The following is a 21959-nucleotide window of genomic DNA, read 5'->3' on the forward strand; positions in this document are numbered from 1 at the left end:
CATTACTTCCAACTGCTGCCGCTGTCAGCTAATCTCTTGCTTGCTGTGCTTGAGTATGGGCTTGCCATCAAGGCAAATAAAACTCGGAAGTAGAACTGGGACTCTGGCCTATTCATACTCTTTCTTGAAATTCAGATTTGATTTTGTAAATCTGATGGGAGGTACACAGCAATGCAGTTCAATCATCAGAACTGCTCTCCCCAGAAAGCCTAGCCTGCATTTGATGGAAAACAGAGGGGTGAGAATGGGATAGAAAGTTAAATAGGGATGTTCTGGTCTACCCACTAATCTGGGTAGAATTATTAATGGGCCATGCTTCCTACAGGAGTAGATCTTTCTCTAGGAATTTCGGTCATTTCATACCTGGCACTCACCTGCTGTTTTCTCTCTGGTCATTATGTCTCTTAAGCAAAGCCTGACGTTTGGTTGGGGACAATGTATTTGTTATTCTGAAGACCAATGGTCAAAATTAGCCAGGTCATTAGTGAAAATGTATAGCTTGGCTTCACTGTATATATTTTGCATGCTTGTGGCTGCTAGTTCGAGCTCTGCCATGTTTCTGTTTACACGATCACAGATATCAGAGAAAGACTTTCTTACAGATTACAAGTGTTCACCATCACACGTTGACTGAGTCAGCACAAAAATCATGATTACAGCAGAAATGATTTCTTATTTGCATTGTAATTTAACCAGTGTTCACTTTTGCTGGTGGGCATGAGTCACCTGTAAATGGAATAAACTGAAGATTCCAAGAAATAGCACACCCAGTGGTCTAAACCAGGGGTAGTCAACCTGTGGTCCTCCAGATGTCCATGGACTACAATTCCCATGAGCCCCTGCCAGTAAACACCACAGATTGGAGGACCACAGATTGACTACCCCTGGTCTAAACTATATCCAGAATACAGAACTGGGAGGTGATTTCTAATGGATCAGATAATTCATATCTACCCAGATCACCAAGAATAGTTCAGTAGTGGGTCAGGCTGCCCAAGGAAGTGGTGAGATCCCCCCACTGACAATCTTTAAGCAGTGACCAGGCAGAAACATAGCATGGATGCTTTAGGCTGATCTTGTATTGAGACCTTGTGGCCTGAGTGGCCCTTCCATGGCCTTCTTCTAGGAAATTAATGAAGAAAATCAGATAGTGAGCATTTTGTAGGCATGTATACCCACAAGTAGCAAATGCAGATATGAGCCTCTTGTGGCGCAGAGTGGTAAGGCAGCCGTCTGACAGCTTTGCCCATGAGGCTGGGAGTTCAATCCCATCAGCCGGCTCAAGGTTGACTCAGCCTTCCATCCTTCCGAGGTCGGTAAAATGAGTACCCAGCTTGCTGGGGGGTAAACGGTAATGACTGGGGAAGGCACTGGCAAACCACCCCGTATTGAGTCTGCCAAGAAAACGCTAGAGGGCGTCACCCCAAGGGTCAGACATGACTCGGTGCTTGCACAGGGGATACCTTCACCTTCAGCAAATGCAGAAAGGTCTGACCCCCCCCCCCCCCCCGGCAAGAGATCATTCACAGGACCTTTTGATACCATCTTTGGTTAACCATCTTTGCAAAGTGCTTTCATATCAAAGGCAGATAAGTATCCCATGTGCAGCTTAGAATGTACATGGCAGTGGTATGGTTTGAGCCCGCGGCAGTGCTGAGCAAAGTTCAACAGCAACTTCTTCCATGGGTTGAAAGGCTGGTGTAAATGGTCCCTTTGTAGAGCAACCAGGGACTAAAATATTAGGCCATGAATTCCAATACATCATAGACATTTCTCCTTAGAAAAGATGGTAATAAATATAATATAGAGAGGAATAACTTCTTCCCCACAACTTTTCTCTCTGCTGATCTTCCCCACCAACCATAAAACTGCTCGCAATTGTCAGTAAATAGAATTTCTCTAATCTGGAAGAACATCCCAGTAGAATGATAAAATGGAAATCTCTGTCTGGACCAAACGTAACTGATTGGGCAAGCATTGCTAGTGACCTTGCTGTTCTTGAGATAATTTCCTGGAACAGCCATTCAGATGTCAAGGTGACAAATGTGAGATAAAGCCCCAGATACATTCCAAGCAGATATGGCATTTGGTATTCAAGGATATTTTATTACTAGAGCATATTACATGATCTCGAGTATATAGATTCATAACTGGAAGCCGGTGAGACCTCTCTGGTCCTTCACACCAGCTGATCTCTATAATGCCATTGCAAAATCACGTCTGGTCTTCTGCTGGCATAGCGATTGGTATATGCTCGGAAATGACGTTTCTGTGGTTTTCCTGGAAGTAATGTCATGGTGCCACTGATGGTGTTTAAAAAGTTTCTTTTTTCTCCTACTGTCTGCTGGAGTGTCAGCAGTCAATGGCCACTGGAAGCAGAAGATCCTCAGCTCTAGCAGGCATGTGGCAATCCTACCAGTTACTGAATCTACCAGAGTCTCTAGTGTGCTGGCTACTGAATAGTATGGAAGGGTGATTTTTTAAAGTTGTATGCTCCTGCCCACCACTCCTTATTGGGTCAGCATATGATTCTGTTCCCCCTACCTGATCAAGTTTTAAATTAAAATTATTATATCAATCTCCATAAATAAAGAAAACAAAGAAAACATCATCCTTCCTATCCCCAGGCCACAAGCAAAGCTTGCCTGTCCCCTTTGCCAAAGTGTTTTGTCACTTTCTCAAAAGAGCCTGGACATTTTGACATTATTCTATTGCTGACTCATTTACGGGATGCAGTTTTTAAAAATCACGAACATTCCAAGGCATGAGCTCACTGCAAGATTTCAGAAGTGTTTCTATAAGATTACACATCTACTAATCCTATCAAATAAATTGAAGTACAATCTGCAGCTCCATTTTGTTGTCAGATAGTATGATTAATTCTCAATGATCCATTCACAGTTAAGCAATATTAACAAATGGTTACATTCCCTTCCACGTTGTCTCCCACTGAGATTTGGTGGGAGGTGTTCAGGATACAACTTTCTTCCAGATTTTAATGTTTGGTCATATTACAAAGTGAGCATCTCTCTTCTGCCGTTTCTTCTTTGGCTCTGATAATAACCAGAACCAGAGAGAAAAAATCTGGCTTCTACCCCAGCACCTGCTTCTGCTTCCCCTTACCTAATGTTGTGGCAGCAACTGCAAGAATGGCAGTAGTGGTGACAGAAAGGCAGAATCTAAAGGTCTAAGAGGACTCTCACCACCCACCATCCAACCATGCCTAAGATGCTGGCACTCCCGACAAGTGCAACTTTTGAGATGGAGTATTCCTTTAGGGTTTTTCCTTACCTGTTGCAAAGGGAGAAGAAGTCACAGACAATGTTCAAACTTTATAAGGGTTCATGGGCATTCATTTCTCCCTGATCTTGGCTAAGCAAGTGAGCTACAGCAGTGGCCTGGTTTGTACTGCATAGCCTGTGGTAGAGGATAGGCCTGAGTGAATGAGGTCTTTTTCAATAATTTCCAAGTGTTTAAATATTGCAGTCCATGCTTTAGACCAGGGGTAGTCAACCTGTGGTCCTCCAGATGTTCATGGACTACAATTCCCATGAGGTCCTGCCAGCAAACGCTGGCAGGGGCTCATGAGTATTGTAGTCCATGGACATCTGGAGGCCCACAGGTTGACTACCCCTGCTTTAGACCCATAACATACTGTGGCTGTTTGCCGGGGAGTCAAATAGGGGAAGCAGAAAAGAATTTGGAGAAATGCCTGCTAGTTCATTTATTCTTTGGACAAATCCTGACATCTTTAGAACATCTTTTAGAAAAAAAACCCTTTGATGGTCAAATAATAGAATCAGGGAAGTTAACAGGTCTTATACACCATTTTCTGAACCCCTGGCACACAATACTATGCTGTATGAGGACCTTTATGGAAAAAAGGCAAAAGTAATTTCCCCATCCTCTTTGTGATTTAAAGCTTTGTTCCATGGTAAAATATTCTGGGTGGGGAAAAAAACCTTTAAAACCTGGATTAAGTGAAAGCTCTGGGTTCATACTTTTGGAGATTTTCATTGCTTTTGTTTTGCCAAACCTTATGTGAGTTGGAATTCTCTTTGGGAGGTGGAAGTTCCAGTGCCTTGCTTTGTCCTGAATCAGACCTGAGGTTTGGCAAACACACCCAAAAAGTGCTACACTGTAAAAACTAAGCACCAATGGATGATGTCCCAATTTTAGGAATAAAATTTAATATTATATTTGCTTATTTATTGATTTATATTCTGCTTTTCTCATCCATGGGGATCCAAATCCTTTTACATTTATCACTCTCCCTCCCTCGATTGTTATCTTCACAGCAATAACAGGTAGGTTAGGCTGAGAGTATTTGGCCTAAGGAGAGTTTATGGTTGCCAGCTCTGGACTGGGAAATACTGGAGGCTTTGGGGGTGGAGCTGAGAGTAGATGGAATGTGGGGTGGAGAGGTTCTGTAGTCCATCTTCCAAAGCAGGGGAACTGATCTGGATATGAGTTATAATTCCAGGGGGTCCCTAGGTCCCACCTGGGGACCAACATCCCTAGGTGAGCCTCCACAGCAGCAGGCTTGCATGGCAGGGTGGGAACTGGAGCCTGGGTCTCTCAGATCCTAACCAAAACAACACTGGTATCCTTTAGCTATCAATAGATGTATGAGAAAATAGGAACTTTACCTATTCAGAAACTACAGTAAGTACTTAGTATGACTTTTGCCTCTTTCAGAATGTTCATGCATGCTTGCAAGCCTGCACACTGACACACAAGCACACATACATACCCACAGCAGATTTGCGCTTCTCCCTACAGTTGGCATGATGACAGTGTGCACGCTATCCATAACTGGAGCCAATTGAGACAGTACAGTGCATTGTATTCTGCAGCAATGGAGTAGAGAAACTAAAAGTTTGGCATAAAAGTAAAAATTAGCTCCAGAGACTTAACAATGTCATTTCGAGCACCATAAAGTAGCAGTCGTAAATAAATGAGCTTGTACTGTTTTGCCTCAGTCTGGTTTTGCAGTGGAATGAGTTATTGTAATTAATTATCACTCTATTTTGGAGTTACTGCCTGTAATTTTACACTTTAAATACTCTAAAGCATAAACAATTAATTAAATTATGTAGCTAGGACTGGGGAAATTTGCATAGGGTGAACAAAACATTAATAAACTTTATACAATATGAGCCTTGCAAACTTATAATAGCAATCATCGGGGGGATTTCCCCTTCATCTCTTTATTCAGTTTGGAGCATATAGGCCCAGAGAACATCTGGGAAAAGTGGGAACATGTTTGGAGGGGCCCAAAAGGACTGTAGTTTAGCCTTGGGTCTCAGTTCTGTTTTTTAATTGTCATCTACAGGAGTCTGATTAATTGTAGGGTTTCCCTTGTTCCAGCAAACATTCAGACCTAGTTTTGCTGGGGCTGGGGGCAGTGGAAGGGGAGGTCCCCTGGGTGGGTGTGTACACAGCTATGCTTCACAACCATATTCTGAACCATCACACCAATTCTAAAGAATTCTGAACAATGTTCCAGGGATTTCTAAGTGATAAAATAGTTGAGTAAGGCTGGCCTAGATCGAAATATACGTAGAGGCGTATTTATTTGATGAGTAATCATTTACCAGCCATGGCGGTCTCTGAAAACAATGTCTGTTTACCCTATATTTCTCCCCCAACAGGGCCGATGAAGCAGCTTACACTATTTTCCTTCAGATTTGATCCCTACAACAACCGGGTGAGGTGAGTTAGGCTAAGGCTGTGTGACTAGCCCTAGGTCACCCAGCAAGCTTCCACAGAGGGATAGAGATGTGAACCTGGGTCTCCCAGATGTTAGTCCAACAGTCTAACCCAGGGGTAGTCAAACGGCAGCCCTCCAGATGTCCATGGACTACAATTCCCAGGAGCCCCTGCCAGCATTTGCTGGCAGGGGCTCCTGGGAATTGTAGTCCATGGACATCTGGAGGGCCACAGTTTGACTACCCCTGATCTAACCACTACACCACCATTGTCTGACATTAGCAATTTTAGCTCTGTGACAGTACAACTCGTCAAGTCCTTGCTGGTCCCATATATTAGCTGCTCCATAAAGCGGAAGATCCTTGACTGCAGCTTTCAGAAATGACAGCCCAATCTGAGTATTTGCAACTGTGCCTGGGTTGGTTTCCTAGGACAAAATACCACAGTAGCTTTCCAACAAACTAAGCATCTAAAGAACAAACTTGTTTTGTATGATTTGTCCAGTCAGTCAGACCCCAATCAGAAATATCACTTTATCTGAAATAACAAATCTGAACGCACCGAGTTGCTATAGCTGCCTTAGCAGATTTCTCTAAAGCTACTGGGAATTTACAAAGATGCTTGGTGATTTGCAGCTACATTCTCTCTCCAATTCTCCCCCCCCTTTTTTTTCTTTTTTGGCTTGCAGGCAGGTTCTCAAAAGGGTCAGAACATTCCCATAAACTATTTGTGCTCTCCTAGAGCGAAACCAAGGAGTCCGCTGTAACATTTTGATAATTTAACTCGCTGGGGATAAGCCACCTCTTTAATTCATAAATCCCTTTATAAATACAGTTGTATCTGAGACAATAAAATGCTCTCAAGCATAATGAAAGGAGGCAAAGAGAGCCTCGGCCAGGGCCAGTCCAGTAAACACAGTGCCAACAAGAATTGTGACAATGTATTTCTTCTTATAGGCAATAGAAATGTCCTCAAGCTACAAGGGCAAATTTAAAAACCTTCCTTACCCAAACATGTGTGTGTGTGTGTGAGCCCAGCATCACTCCCACCCCCAGCACTCAATTTGTCCAGATCATTCTTCTTTGTCATCATGGTGTGCCTTTCATCTTCCTGGGATATCTGCAGTGTTGACGATGGATTTTCATTTGATGCTTTAGTTTTTGTGTGAGGGTCTTATTCATTCCTTGTTCTTGTAGGATTTCAGGAAACACTGCATATTTGGAGGCTGTGTAGTGTTAGATGGTAGTTAGCATGTCAGACTAAGATTGGGGAGGCCAGGGCCCATTCCGCACACATAGGATAATGTACTTTCAATGTGCTTTGGCAGCTGGATTTTCCTGTGCAGAACAGGAAAATCTACTTCTAAAGTGAATTGAAATTGCATTATCTATTGTGTGCAGAATAGGCCCTGGATTCAAACCTGCAGTCTGCCATAGCAGCTCTTTGGGTAACTTCGGCCCAGGCACACAGTCTCAGCTCAATTTTCTGTTCAGGGTGGTTGATGTGGAAACACATCTTCTGGCATGGTCAGAGAAGCAGAAATTATTATGGACATGATGTGTGTCCATCCCCCTCCCCCAAACAGAGCAGAGCAGATGCAAACAGGAGGCCAGAGGGTGAGGAGAGGCAGGCAGGCCACGGCAACAGAGAAAGTGAGTGCGGCGGAATGACTGTGGCCAATGTGGCCTGGAAGTCACACGGTGAGGGGAGGCAAGCAGGCTCATGAAGGAGGGAGAATGAGCACAGCTGGGTGATTGTCTCACCTGCTGGGATGAAGAAGGCAGCTGAAGGGAGCTGCAGGGCTGGGCATGGAGGGCAGGCGGCAGAGGAGGAGGAGCAAGTGCTGCCATGCCTATTCCTCATATATCCACACAGTTGACTTGCAGGAGGGCATTTTGGGCTGGAATAAGACGCAACACACAGTTGTTGAGTATAAACATGGCCACAGATTTATTACCTCCCCACAGGAGGGTTGGCACAGCATGGGAGAAGGAGCCAGACCTAGCAGTCAGAGGACTGCACCAAAACCCACAGAGGCACCCTGGGGATCCGCACAATCCGCTAACAGATATGTTAATACTCTCAGTTCCATTCTAGTTGCTTTATCTATTTAGCGTTACCCCAACCACTTTGTTATCAGTATCTCTGAGCAGTAACTGTTGGATTTTATTTTTAATTTTATAGCTATTTTAGCTGTTTTATCAGTATTTTATTATCATATTTTAATAACGTATATTTGGCATTCTACTCCCCATTAAGGATAATCTCAGTGAGTTTTAATCTGGGGTTTTTATTAGAGCCATATTTTAATTTAATAGCACCCTGTATTTTAAAAGTTCTATTAATTTTAAGCCTGTATTCTACTAGGAGTTATTTGTTTATTTTGTTTTATGTAGGCTGGTAATAGATCAATAATAGTGGGGGAAGTCTGTACTTTATGGAGGGGGAGTGCCAACTGCAAAACAAAGCAAGATAGGAGTATTTTCAGCAGCTTTCACCAACCGTACTTGCCAAAAGGTTTGCCCACTTAATAAGTGATGTTCCAACATTCACCTGAAAGCCTTTGATTAATCATTCCAGCACAATGCTACCAATAGGAGGAGATCCAAGGAACAGGTGGAGATTCTTGCATCTTCGACACAACTTTGCAAAAAATATATTTGAAAAGATTAACTTTCTAACAGATCCGTTTCAGGCCCTTGTGAATAATTTGCGAGTGTGTGGGTGTTGGTGTGATTAAACACAAGAGTGGGGCAATTAAAAGAAATACAGTTGATGCCCTCAGTGAAGTAGTAGGGGGTGCAAAGAGTATCAAGGATACTCTTTAGGATGCTTAGGGCTAATCCTGCGTTGAGCAGGGGGTTGGACTAGATGGCCTGTATGGCCCCTTCCAACTCTATGATTCTATGATTCTATGATTCTATACCATCAGAGACTGCCTCCCTTAGATTTGGAACACAGTACAGTTGCTCTAAATGATATGCCATTCAAGGGACATATGATTAATTGGTCCACAAAGCAGATGGCAAAAGAACATCTTGCTTTTCTTCAATGTAGTCACCTTTCATCAATTGATTTAAGATACGTTTCATGGATCCCTGGGTTCCTGCAGGGGGTAGGGTAGAGTTGGATTTTTTTTTCCTTCAAGGATTCCTTCATTTTTTTTTCAAAAAAAGATGGGACTTGTTAAAATTTATGGAAATGTCCTGATCCAGTTCTTTTTTCAAAGGACAAGGATCCCACTTTTTACAATGTCATCTATAAGAAAGGAATTTAGACAGGGAATAGGTGAAGAGAGAACAAATGGTGACTAAGGGGTGTCCTAAGATTCATACTCAAAGGATTAATGCTCAAACTAAGGCATCTAATTCTACCATCCACTCACCAGAGTATCAGGAAACACCGACTGACTGGACCTCTTCTTTCCCTGAGCTGAAAAGACATCTTCAGTGGCTAGGAAAAGGAAAGTGTGCAGGCCCACCTGGAAGAATTTGAGAGCAAGCCATTGGCATCACTTTGGAAAATATTAGGGCACAGAAAACACAGTTAAAGGGACAATTTATCGACTAAGGGATAGCTGTTGATTAGTCCACAAAAATTTTATTCACAAAAAGCTCCTGGCATTTTGAGCCCTTTTGGTCAAATGGCTTTTCCTACTGAGTCCTACTGAGCTGGGATCCTTTCCACCTCTAAAGGAGAGAAGGATGGACTAAACAATCAGAAAATACACTTTCTCTCTTAGAATACGTCTGGATGGAATAATATGGTGGAATGCTGTAACCTGAGAGATCAGGACCCTTCAGGACATAGATTTATTTCAAGTGATCTACACATCGGATTGTTTGGCTAAAAGTTCTTTTGGTGTCAAAATGGGAAGCTTGTGGTTTGATGCAGATTGCATAGCATTCAAGCATGCAATATGTTATATGCACGGCCAGTTTAGAATCTGTGATTCAAAGCAAATGCTACAGTAGTTACTTATTCTGAAACAGGAATACAAAACTGTTGTTAATCTTAAGAAAAGGAAAGCCCTGTGGCTGGAGTGAGACTGTTTAATTTGGGCCACTAAAGAGAAAGATAGTAAACTCTTTTGGAATACTACAGTGGAAATTAATTCTATGCCTCTGGTTTCATATCAAATTTCTGTCAACTGTTGGAAAGAACATTTTAGAGCTCTGTTTTCTGATCCAGCTGTGACTGACTCAGATGCTCAGCTGGCTTTATCTTCTGGCATCAATGTCTGACCTTCTTTCTCAGTTGAAGAAGTTAGAACTTCAATAACACAAATGAAATCAGATAAAGCTCCTGGCTATGACATGATCCCCCCTGAATTACTTAAACCCAACTTGGTGGGCAGAAGTTTTGTTATCATATTTGACCTAAGTTAATGACACAGGCATAATGCTTAGGATTTGGTGTTGTGCTATCATTGTGCCAATAAACAAGAAGGGAAAACCCATCAGGCCCCTGTTATTATTACCCTATCAGCCTGCTGTCAGTTGTGGGTAAATTATATCCATCTCTGTAGAATGGCAGGTTGGTAAATTGGTTAGAAAACAAGACAAACTTGGGAAAGAATTGTCTGGCTTCCAAAGGGGAGCAAGGGCACTTGATCACTGCCATGTTCTACAGTTTATTATTGAGAAATATACTTGTAATAAGAAGGGATCACTACATGTGGCTTTCATGGATCACAGAAACACTTTTGATACTGTAGTTAGAGATTAACGATGGGCAACACTGAGAAAACTATCTATGAATTAATCTCATTTCTTATTTCTTAGCTTTATGGCCATATAAGAACCAACTCTTCTTCTTCTTCTTCTTCTTCTTCTTCTTCTTCTTCTTCTTCTTCTTCTTCTTCTTCTTCTTCTTCTTCTTCTTCTTCTTCTTCTTCTTCTTCTTCTTCTTCTTCTTCTTCTAATCCTACAGGTACTGATAGATCTGTTTTCTTTAGATAAAGGTGTTAAGTAAGGATGCATTTGGGCCAAATTGTTATTTAGTTTATATGTTTAATTTATATATTAATGACATGAATGTGTTTTTTTACAAGACGATTGCCACTCGCCTTATCTTGCACTGGTGAAGCTGCAATATGCAGATGTTTTGCTGTCTAGATTCATAGTGGACCTGTGTAAACTTCTCTGTCTCTTTTCTAAATACTGCTGTACGAAAGGCTTGGCAAATAAGGTAGCAAAGTCTATTTTAGTAGGAAATAGAAAGTAAGGGATTATAAATGGATCATGGCTTTGCAACAGGTCACTCAGTTTAAAGACCTGGGAGTATAGCCCAGTGCTGATTTACGGCAAACTCATGCACCATCGGTAAAAAGAGCTTTGGGAGAGCAATCACTTGATTCTTTTCTACTTCAGGGCTTTCCTTCCCTTTCCTCTCCCCACAACAGACACCCTGTGAGGTAGGTGAGGCTGAGAGAGCCCTGATATTACTGCTCGGTCAGAACAGCTTTATCAGTGCTGTGGCAATCCCAAGGTCACCCAGCTGGTTGCATGTGAAGGAGGAGCAGGGAATCAAACCTGGCTTGCCAGATTAGAAGTCTGCATTCCTAACCACTGCACCAAGCTAGCTCACATAGACTCACATTGAGATATTTAAAAAGTGTTAATTATGTTTCCATAAGTTATTAATAGTGTGGAACTGAACCTTGTTTTGAATCAACAGATTAATGAGCATGATCCCTAATACTCTTGTTCTGAGGCTTACATGCCATGGGCTTTTTCAGCTCAGAGAATTTCCATCACCCCATTGTTTGTGATGGCTTTTGTATGGCTAAAAATAAACAATAGCATATGCATCAGATTTTCTCTGCTCCCAACAGACAGAGTTTTACTCCAAATGAGTCACAGCTTGGATTAAATGGAGCATTAGATTTAGGGGTTGTTAAAGCAGAAAGATTTAAATATATCAGGTTAGTCTGGATTCCCTCCCCCTTCAAAATTGTAGCCTCAATTTTATAAAGATTGGAGCTCTGCCGCTGGCTCCTGTTCTGGCCAAATACAATATGTTAGGATGTTGTAACTATGTGGACTACATAGGTGAATCTTAGGTGGTTTTAAAAAGAGATTAGATAGATTCACAGAGGATATATCCATCAGGGACTACTAGCCACGGTGACTAAATATTCATGTTCAGTCAGCCTCTGAACCCCAGTGATAGGAGGCAAGATCAGGGCAAAGACTTAGCTTTAAATCTTCTTAATTGACCTTCCAGGACAACAGATTGGGTACTATGTGAAATAAGAAAGAAGCTGGACTAGAAGGGCAGTTGGTCTGACTCAGCAGGCTCAACTTATGTTCTTATGTGTATCAGGTCCTGCTGCATTTGTCACCTGGGACAGCCCAATTCTCTCAAGTTCAATACAGAATTGATCCAGGAACAAGAGATGAATGAACCTGATTATGAAAGCAGGTCACTGACAGATGCCTGCAGACATCAAAACATGCCTGATATCCTTGAGGTTGCCAAAGCTTTCTATCCTCTCCTCCAAGTTTGAATTGGTCATTAGTACCCCAAAGCTGGTTGACAAATACAGTTGACTTGACAATTGCCACTGCATTTGCTATGTCCTGATTATTCTGCAGCTCCACCTCGCACCCCCAACTCCAACTTCTACTTTTCTGTCATTTTGTTCTGTCATATGATTCCATATGGAGCTGGTGGCAGAAAAGATGGTAAACAAGATCAGTTATGATGTCACAGGACCATGACTACTCTCAGCAAGACCATCACCCTGGCGACAGATGATGCAATATGGTGTTCAACCTCCAGGTAGGCCTTGGAGTTTTCTTGGAATCACAAGAGAACACCAGACTCTTAACCTCTGTTCCCTTGAAGGAAAGTCAGATTTGGAGGGTCAAATCTGTAGTGTTAAATCGTTGCTGAACTTCCCTCCCCAAACACCTTCCTTGGGTACCATCCTCAAGTCTCCAGGAATGTCTTAAATCAGAGCTGGCACCACTAACAAGCAAGGTCCTTGGTGACATAGCAGCAGGATGACATCATACATAAACATGGGGCTTGGAAGTATTAGGAGAATTTGGGGGACACCAGTTTCCTTTCTCAGTGGGACTTCCCCTTGTGCAAACTGAAATCATGAGTCTTTATTTTCACTACATTTGGTATCCTTCTTCTGAATTTTCCCCATCCAATGTAGCCATTTCCCATTATTCCAGTGCAAAAAAAAGGGGGGGAACCCAAGAGTGAAAACTAGAAAACCCAAACCATTTACAAACATGTAAATGCATACATGAAGAAATTAGACTATTGTTCATCCTTGCTATCAAGCACTCCCATCTAGCTCTGCAGCTCTTCCCACAGCATCCTCTCATAACCCAATCACTTATATGTTTGGCGCCAGGTAAAGACTCAGATTCCAATGAAAGGGATGAACATAGAAACCTACCTTATAGGGAGTCAGGCTTTGGTCTCTCAGGGTCAGCTTTGGCTATTATGACTAGCAGCAGCTCTCCAAGGTCTCAGAAGTCAACTACAAACTGACTCTATTAACTGGAGATACCAGAGATAGAACATAGGAACTTCTGCAGGCAAAGCAGGCACTGCCACTGAACCACAGACTCTCCTGGTTAGGATGCCTGTTCCTTCTGAACTATTCAGAGTTCAGAAACTGGTATGGTCAGCACAAGGCTCCATTCTCCCTGAGTCATTCATGAAAGATCAGTGTACCTTTTATACCTTTCTCAATAATAATTCCTCTTAGTCATTTCTTATTTTTTATAGATCAAAACACCCTCATCCATTTAGACTTCCCCTAACACAGACAGTGTTACAAATTCCAGATCATATTTGCTTCATCTCCATTTTATGAGTCTGCTTATTCAGAAATATATTGAGCATATGTTTATAAATATGCTGCGAGGCTTAATTTGAAAACAAAAGGGCATCTGGGTGCTTGTAAGCATTTGGCAGACACACCAAGCTGACTGCAGGGGGAAAAATTCTGCAGTACATGGCGGGATTCATCCAGCTGTAAGATGTATTGTTCCTTGGATTGGCAGAGGTACAAATGGCAAGCTTGGTTCTCCTTGAAAGGCTGAGGATCTCAAGCACTTCTCTGTGAACATTGCCATCCTTTCCCCCACTCCTTGAAGAGATGCCCTGGAATATGAAGTGGAAATACCAGTAACCTACAAGAATTACAGGTTGGTACACCTTTGAACTCTTTGAACTATGACAGCTGACATGGACTTGTAGCCAAATGGTGGATTGACAAGTGAAGGAAGGCTGGGCCTGTGTCATGCCACCTGATAGGATCAAGAGCTATTTGGTTGTTGAGGAGGTCCAAGGAAGGCAAAATGATTGCAACACGAGATCCATGAGCTCATGGAAGCCAATAATACTGTGCCGCAATTAAATATGGATTAAGATGGAACAAGTGAGAATATAAAGATATAAATAAAGAAGCCACAATAGCAGATTATTTGGTGAAATGCAGCACACTAAACATTAACAAATCATACAGGCCAATGGGGGGGAATGGTTTTTATTAATGCTATTATAAATTAGCAACATTCGGGGGGGGGGGTGAGTAATATAATGGACTAGCCAAGCTTCTCTTTCCCCCATCCCCGTTCTTGTCCAGTGTGATGTTCTGGGCAGGGACAAGGCTGCTATAACTGTTACAACCACACCCAAGCTGTTCAGAACATTCTGTGAATCCATCTAGGCAACTCTTTGCTCCCCTGATTCCCTGTATGCTAAGGATAGTCTGATTCCTTTGATCTCCTTGGTAAAAGTTGTTGTTGTTAGTTGCGAAGTCATGTCCGACCCATCATGACCCCATGGACAATGATCCTCTAGGCCTTCCTGTCCTCTACCATTCCCCGGAGTCTATTTAAGCTTGCACCGGCTGCTTCAGTGACTCCATCCAGCAACCTCATTCTCTGTCCTCCCCTTCTTCTTTTGCCCTCAATCACTGCCAGCATTAGGCTCTTCTCCAGGGTCCTTCCTTCTCATAAGGTGGTAAAAGTAGTCCCAGGTTACCTAACCCAAGGTCTAACCCGCACAATAAGTAGGGAGGGAAGACATAAAGAAGAAAGAAGTAAAACCCCTAGAATAATAATAAAAAATGAATTAATAGCATTGATGGTCAGTGTAACCAAGATGAATAAAGTTTTCTTGAAACTTTAAGCACATCCTTATCCATTGTTGTTCCTCTATATACTTCTGAAACAGCCTAGGGGGTGGGATGTGTCCGGCTGTCCAAGTTGGAATAGGGCCAATCAGGGTGCAGCCAGCTTTGTCTTGATTGGCCCTGCCCCTGCGGCTCATGCCCTCCAGCCCTGGACTCTAGCCTCTTTGCTCTCAGACGCCTCAGTGCCTGTAGCCAGCAGCAGGTGAGAGGGCCCTGGGCAAAGGGTCATGGTGGAGGGCCTGCTAATGAGGGCCTCCCAGCCTGCTGACTGCCTGCTAAGGAGCTCTGTCTCAGCCCTGCTAACTAGCTGCCCAGCCCCCACCCACCCCACTTGATTTGGCTGCGAGCTGCCGCCCAAAGCCACCTTAAGCTGCCTGGCCAGGGGCCAGGGGAGGAGACCCTTTCAGGGCCCATTCTTAGGAATGAGCTGTGAAGCTAGTCTCTTATAAAAAGCGATTGCCTCAGACTGCCATGCTTAGGACTGAAGATGAATTCTTCAGGATAGGCATTCTTTTCCTTGGCAATAGGCTTTGCTTTCTTAAGACACCTGTCTGCAGCTTTTATTTCATAAGAAGATTTACAACAGAGGGAGTCGTTGACCTACAAGATACCAGGCACCTTCCATTTCCATTAAAATACTGATGAAACAAAGAGGGATTTTCCAGTTCAAACATAATGTTCACATTTTTTTTATCATCCAACTTTCTAATCAGTCACTGGGGAAACTTTTTCTTTGATACCCACTTGTTTGGATTCATTTCCGGCCGAACGTTTCTCCATTCAGATTTAGAGTCTGAACCGGTCTTATGCTGAGCACCCTGCTCACCCTAATCTTTAGGTCCCTGTTTGTGAAGATAGAGAACCACGGAGAAGCACTATTCTTTATGAATACATGATCTGCACTTTGGAGGAGAAAAGAGAGCTAAAACGTTGTCAATAAAATAAGGAAATCTGAAGGAAAAAGTGGTTGGGACAGTAAGGTAGGTGTTATGTAGTGACCACTTGAGGATACAATCCAAATATGCAATGTTTCGCTTTTCTTTCACTGCAATCTTAAGTGGAGTTGAATCCATCTAAAATAATTGACCAAATGTACATAAAAGGGCTAATGCTGCCTCAGGAGTCTTTCTACCTTAGAATGTAACACAAAGTTATAAGATCCTCTACCACCTGAAACGAGTTCTGCCTTTAGGTAGACCAAATCTAGTGAGAAATTATAGATCTGGTCTATTATATTATAGCTTGAAAGCAGTTAAGTGCCCTCCCCCCACTGACACTAGAAAGTTTTACTGCTCATCTGTGCAGGCAGGCTCCATTGAACAATCCATCTCATGTTGGGTCTTCCTCTTTTCCTGCTGTCTTCAACTTTTCCTAGCATTATTGTCTTTTCCAATGGCTCTTGTCCTCTCAAAGTAGAAAAGCCTTTGTTTAGTCGGTTTTGTTTCTAGGGATTTGATCAAAAATTCACTTATGTGTATCCATAAAACTCCCCAACTACCACATTTCAAAGGAATCAACTTTTTTCCCTATCAGCTTTCTGCATTATTCATTTTGAAGAAACGGTCTCCCAAAATCCTGGAAATATTTGGCAGTAATCAGGAATATCAGGAGTCACCATATTAAGGCCCCCAGGACTGTTTTTTTCCCCCAGTGTATCTTTGCCTTCCTGGGGCTTGGTATCAGCTTGCCAGGTTAATTTGGCTTGGATCTTTCCTCCAAAATTGGTTTTCTTGGTCTTGCAACATTGCATTATTTCCTTAATTGACTTTGTATTGGGTTGGTGATTTACAGTGGATTCTCGGGTTCAATACTGCATTTGATTCTCAGGCTGTACATTGGCACAGATGCTCTGATTTTACATTTGTTGGGCTTGGAGTTTGGGCTTGGAGTTCATTTGGGCTTGGAGTTCGGTTGGAGTTTGACATTAGGTTGCAATCTTGGATTGTATATTTGTTGTGTTAAGTTTGCCCTGTTATCCTGCACCTCTGCAGGCACTCCCTGCACTCAAATTTTCTTCATACTATACCTCTCCCCAATATATTTGTATATGCAGGTCCCACAATTATCAGCATAGCCTTTTTGAGTAATCAAAGAGGACATCCCATTTTTTACATGCAGGGGAAAAAAACCCCTTGTGGATCCAACCCTCTGAAGGCTAGTTGCTGTATCAGCCCATCTCTCCCTTTCTAAATGGTGTCTTTTGCCACCTGCTTTTCATTGACGGTAATTCAGGCTAGATAATATAACTGGCTGGGAAAGCTCTATCTATGGTTAGTGGGAAGAACAGCATAGGTCAAAAGCATAATATACAAGGATGAAGGGAAGGTGACCTTTTGTGGCAATTGGGCCAGCTACTTACCTTCCCACAGACTGAAAGGAGAGGGGGTTTCTTTTCCTTTCCTTTGTTCTCCACTTCTCTCACAGTCAGAATAAGTCAGCAATGGAATCAGCTGCCTAAGGAGGTGGTGAGCTCCCCCTCACTGGCTGTCTTCAAGCAGCGGCTGGACAGACACTCATCATGGGTGCTTTAGGCTGATCCTGCACTGAGCAGAGAGTTGGACTCAATGGCCTGTATGGCCCCTTCCAACTCTATGATTCTATTTTTTAATATTTCACGTTTTCCTGCAAACTGGTGGGGGGAGGCTCCCCAAAGTTGACAGGATTTAAAGATCTGCAGATGGGAACCAGACTTGAGAAAGTGATATATAGATAGATGTTGTGGGTTTCTTAAAAGAATGTGGGCATATCCTTGTGAATTCTGTGAAATGAAATGTGCTTTGCACAAAGAACAATTTTCTATTGTCAGTCAATGTTATTGAGTGACCCTGAGTCAGAGTCTTTAGAACTAAATTAAGATCTGGCTTTGCAAAGAAATGGACCTACCACTAAGAACTCAATGTATAATTGTTACATGAGAAACAACTGAAAAGTTAAAACTGCTATGCATTTTCTCTGGGAAATGCTTTAATACCACACATTTCCTTCCTACCATACTTGGAACATGGGGATGACTTCTCTTTGAGATTTTGCTTCTCTCTTGTGCAACCTTGATGCACAATGCTTTATTTTCACCCCATTTTTCTTTGCTCGCATATTTCCTCCTGCATTTTTCAACATGATTTGTGTATCAATCAACATTGCCATCATTCAGATTAATATACATATAAATTATGTGCAATTTTATTACTTTACTTAATGTATACACTTCCTTTCTATCCAATGACGCCTCAAAGTGACTTACAACATTCCTCCCACCTGCCTTTTATTCCCCCAAGAAGTTCAGGAAACTAGTTACCCACTAGTTCCATTTTATGTCCAATAAGAAATAGCCTATGATTTATTCTTAGATTATATTCAGAGGATTCTCCAGCATTGTATTCGGAAAACACATTGTCCCTCTTTGCCTAGCATCTGATAACCTGGAGAATCATCCAGTGCTCCACAATGCCCATACTCTTTGGCAGTCACCACCTGATGTGTCCCCTAGTTTTCAGCAAGCCCTCCATTGCTCCCAGGCTCCAGCCCACCGAGGTAATCACACATCATACTTTCATACTTTTCAAGTGAGTTAAACCCCAGAAACCATTTCATATTTTTTTCCTGCAAACCTGGTGAAGAGTATCCCATGTTTTCTGAAAAAATGTGTGCCCCCAATCTGTGGATTTAGCTATCCACAGATGAGAGCCCTGGATGCCTATTAGAATATAAGATATGCATACACTTTATCCTATCCCTCCCCCCAAAACTAAGCACCAGCCGGCAGCAGGTGAGACTAACTCTCAAACAAACATATAAAAGGAACAAGAGAGAATTTACTTCTGGGTAGGTTCTCCCCCTGAGTTATTTATCCTAGTATTCTCACAGCTGAGATGTTTTTCAAACAAGAGACTGTTTGACCATGTGGCTGAAACATTAGGTTTACAGCAATCAAGGATCAGTTTATTAAATGATGAATGCTGGTCGCACATTTTTATGAAATCTCATCTCATTTAATTTTACATAAGTGGAGAACAACTCTGAAAAATGGTCCTTGAGTCTTAAGACAGTCAACCATTAGGAACTTGACACATTCATATTCTGAACCAAGAAGTTGCAAACGATGACAACATCAACACCTGAGGCCATCAGCACCTTTTTCAACAGGGCAGCAACATGCACATCACAAATCCAACTATGCTTCTCGAGACTGCCCACTATGAAGATGTCCAAGCCCAGGAAATATATCATAAAGGTAAAAGGTCAAGGTATCCCCTGTGCAAGCACCGAGTCATGTCTGACCCTTGGGGTGACGCCCTCTAGCGTTTTCATGGCAGACTCAATACGGGGTGGTTTGCCAGTGCCTTCCCCAGTCATTACCATTTACCCCCCAGCAAACTGGGTACTCATTTTACCGACCTCGGAAGGATGGAAGGTTGAATCAACCTTGAGCTGGCTGCTGGGATTGAACTCCCAGCCTTATGGGCAGAGCTTTCAGACAGCATGTCACTGCCTTACCACTCTGCTCCATAATTATCAGGTTCTTACTAATGAATTGGTTTTTTTGCTTCCACAGTATATTTTCTTCTTGCCCTGTCAAACTAAACTTCTCTGCACAAGAAGGGGTGGTGGAGGCCAACATGACAGTGGGATCTATTTCCACATTCTTGAGAGCCTCATCTAGACAGATACAGAATCAGATACTTACATGACTCTGTCATGGTCTTAAGGGAATGCATTTACTGCTTGACATCCAGAAGTACTTTATATTGAACAGATAATCACGGCTTCTGTGAAGGAAACAGGCTTCTGTTACACAACTTCGTAACCTCCATCTACTTGCTAGACTTCTGACTGTGTCTCTTTCATTGGCTTTATTTACATTTTGGCTGAAAAAAAAGGCTTAGGCTGGTAGATTAGCAGTGGGCATAATGGGCAGTCTCTCCTTATTTCAGAAAGCCTTAACTTTCCTGAGCTTTCCTCACAGCTGGAATTGTCAGTGAAACAGAAACATTTTTAAAACATATACTTCACGATTTAGCCATGTTGTCTCTTAAATAGACTCGCCATTCAGTTCCTTATCTTGGAGAACAATGGTTGCCATTCAAGTAAGCGTTGGCTGTAAAAGCGGAATGCTGCAAACCCACAAGTGACATTACATCCACCCCCATGATACTCTAGGAATTTCCTAAGTCTAACAAAGCGAAGACCATAGACCTTGAAAGATTTAGGGATTTCAGACTCTCTGATGGTGAGGGCCTCCTGCTGCCTTGCTCCTCTGCCCTATCATTGATGAGCTGACTGGCAGAGGGACTTAACTGGAAAAAGAGCAAGTCCCATTTGATGTTGCAGCTATGTGCCTACGCCACTTGTGATATGGCTGAGAAGTAACATCATCACATATAAAAAGAAGAAGAGTGGAAGAGTTGGTTTTCTATGCCATACTTTTCACTTCCTGAAGGAATCTCAAAGTGGTTTACAATAACCTTCCCTTCCTCTCCCCAAAACAGATATCCTGTGAGGTAGGTGGGGAGGAGATAACTCTGACAGAACTGCTCTATGAGAATAATTGTAACAGGTCTGTGACTGGCCCAAGGTGACCCAGCTGGCTGCATGTGAAGGAATGAGGAATCATACATGGCTCTCCAGATTAGAGGCTGCCATTTTTAACCACTACGCCAAACTCTCTGTCTTGGTATAGCAGCATTGGTGATGCTCTAGTATTCGGGCAAATACCCTGTGGCAGAAGCCAAAGTTACAACAGATGTCTTTCCTGGTGCCCACCAAGTGTTTTGGGAAAGTGGCCCAGGCCAAGTGGGACTTCTGATTGGCCACTGGATGCTTGATTGGCTGTACAGATTCCACAGTCTAGATAACTACAAAGATCTCTGTGTGTGACTGAAGGTAAGCTACTGTGGAAACCATTTAGTAGCTGTGCCCGTCACACTGTTTCAGAATTCCAAAGGCACCTCAGGTTCAGAAAGGACCCCTGCCATATAACCTTGGCCAAATGCCAGAGCACCTGTTTGTTGCCAATTTCTGGGAAATTCCTGGAGATTTGTGGGTAGAACCTGGGAAGGGAAGGGTCCTCATCAATTTCTAATGTCTCCAAAGCAGCCATTTTCTCTAGGGGAATTGCTCTATGTAGTCTGGAAATCAATTGTAATTATGGAAGATCTCCAGGCCCCACCTGGAGGCTGATAAAATTGCAAGCCTCTGTTTAGGCCCAAGCAGTTTCTTGGGCTGCAGGGAAAGATCTCCATGAGGGAAGGAGAGTGGTAAGTTTAGGAATACATTGTGAATCAGCTTTACAGAAATCTAGGAAATTATCTAGCTATTTTGAATGTTTATGAATTAAATCACAAAGAATGTACAACAAACAAGGAAATGTTCTCTTTTTGTCTGGTATGAATATGCATGTAGTATTTATTTTCTATGCAATCTGCACATCATTTATGCAGACCATGTACATCATTTTTGCACATGACATATGTGTCTGCCGATGTATTGATTCACAAATCTCTTTGAATTATGCATACCTCTTTTGGGGAAGGTTTCCAGAAAGTGGTCTGAAAATAAAGGATCGTAGATTTGGTTTGCGCAATGGAGAAGCAGAACTGAAACAATGGTTGCAGGTTGAAAGGGCAGGGATGAAAAATTGAAGTCCTAGGGCATACCCATCTGTGCTAACCTAGCCTAACTCTCCTGCAACCTTCTCCGCATTAATAGCCTGTCACTGAGATTCTCACATTCCATAGCTGGGTTTTCTCAGCATTTTTCAGCAACTCCCATAGCTTGTTCTCATCATCTTTGCCCTCACTTCTTCCCCCACCCCACAGCCTTTTTTGCACCATCTGGCACTCCATACGCATGTCTAGGTTTGCTGTCAATCCATATGCCTCTGCAGCTTTGTTCATGCACTCCTGCTCCCATTTCCAGCTGCTTCCCCTTCATAGCACCTGTGCCCACCTCACAGACTCACTTCAACAGCCACATCACATATATCCATTTGCCATGCCTTTCTCTCCCTTCCTCATTAACTATCCCCTCCGCTGCCACCCCTTCCTAAATGCTAAATGGCTTAATGCGTGCCATATATCTG

General features: G+C 42.6%; 1 long non-coding RNA gene across 1 annotated transcript; it reads left to right on the forward strand.

Moving 5' to 3' along the window:
* The first annotated feature begins 12459 nt into the window (after positions 1 to 12459).
* Positions 12460 to 15791, forward strand: LOC143822025 (uncharacterized). Its single transcript, XR_013226018.1, has 3 exons — positions 12460 to 12498; positions 13746 to 13889; positions 15720 to 15791. It is a non-coding gene; the product is annotated as an uncharacterized LOC143822025 (long non-coding RNA).
* The last annotated feature ends 6168 nt before the right edge of the window (positions 15792 to 21959 follow it).

The sequence above is a fragment of the Paroedura picta genome, chromosome 12 (assembly GCF_049243985.1).
Source record: "Paroedura picta isolate Pp20150507F chromosome 12, Ppicta_v3.0, whole genome shotgun sequence".
In the NCBI taxonomy this organism is placed as follows: Eukaryota; Metazoa; Chordata; class Lepidosauria; order Squamata; family Gekkonidae; genus Paroedura; species Paroedura picta.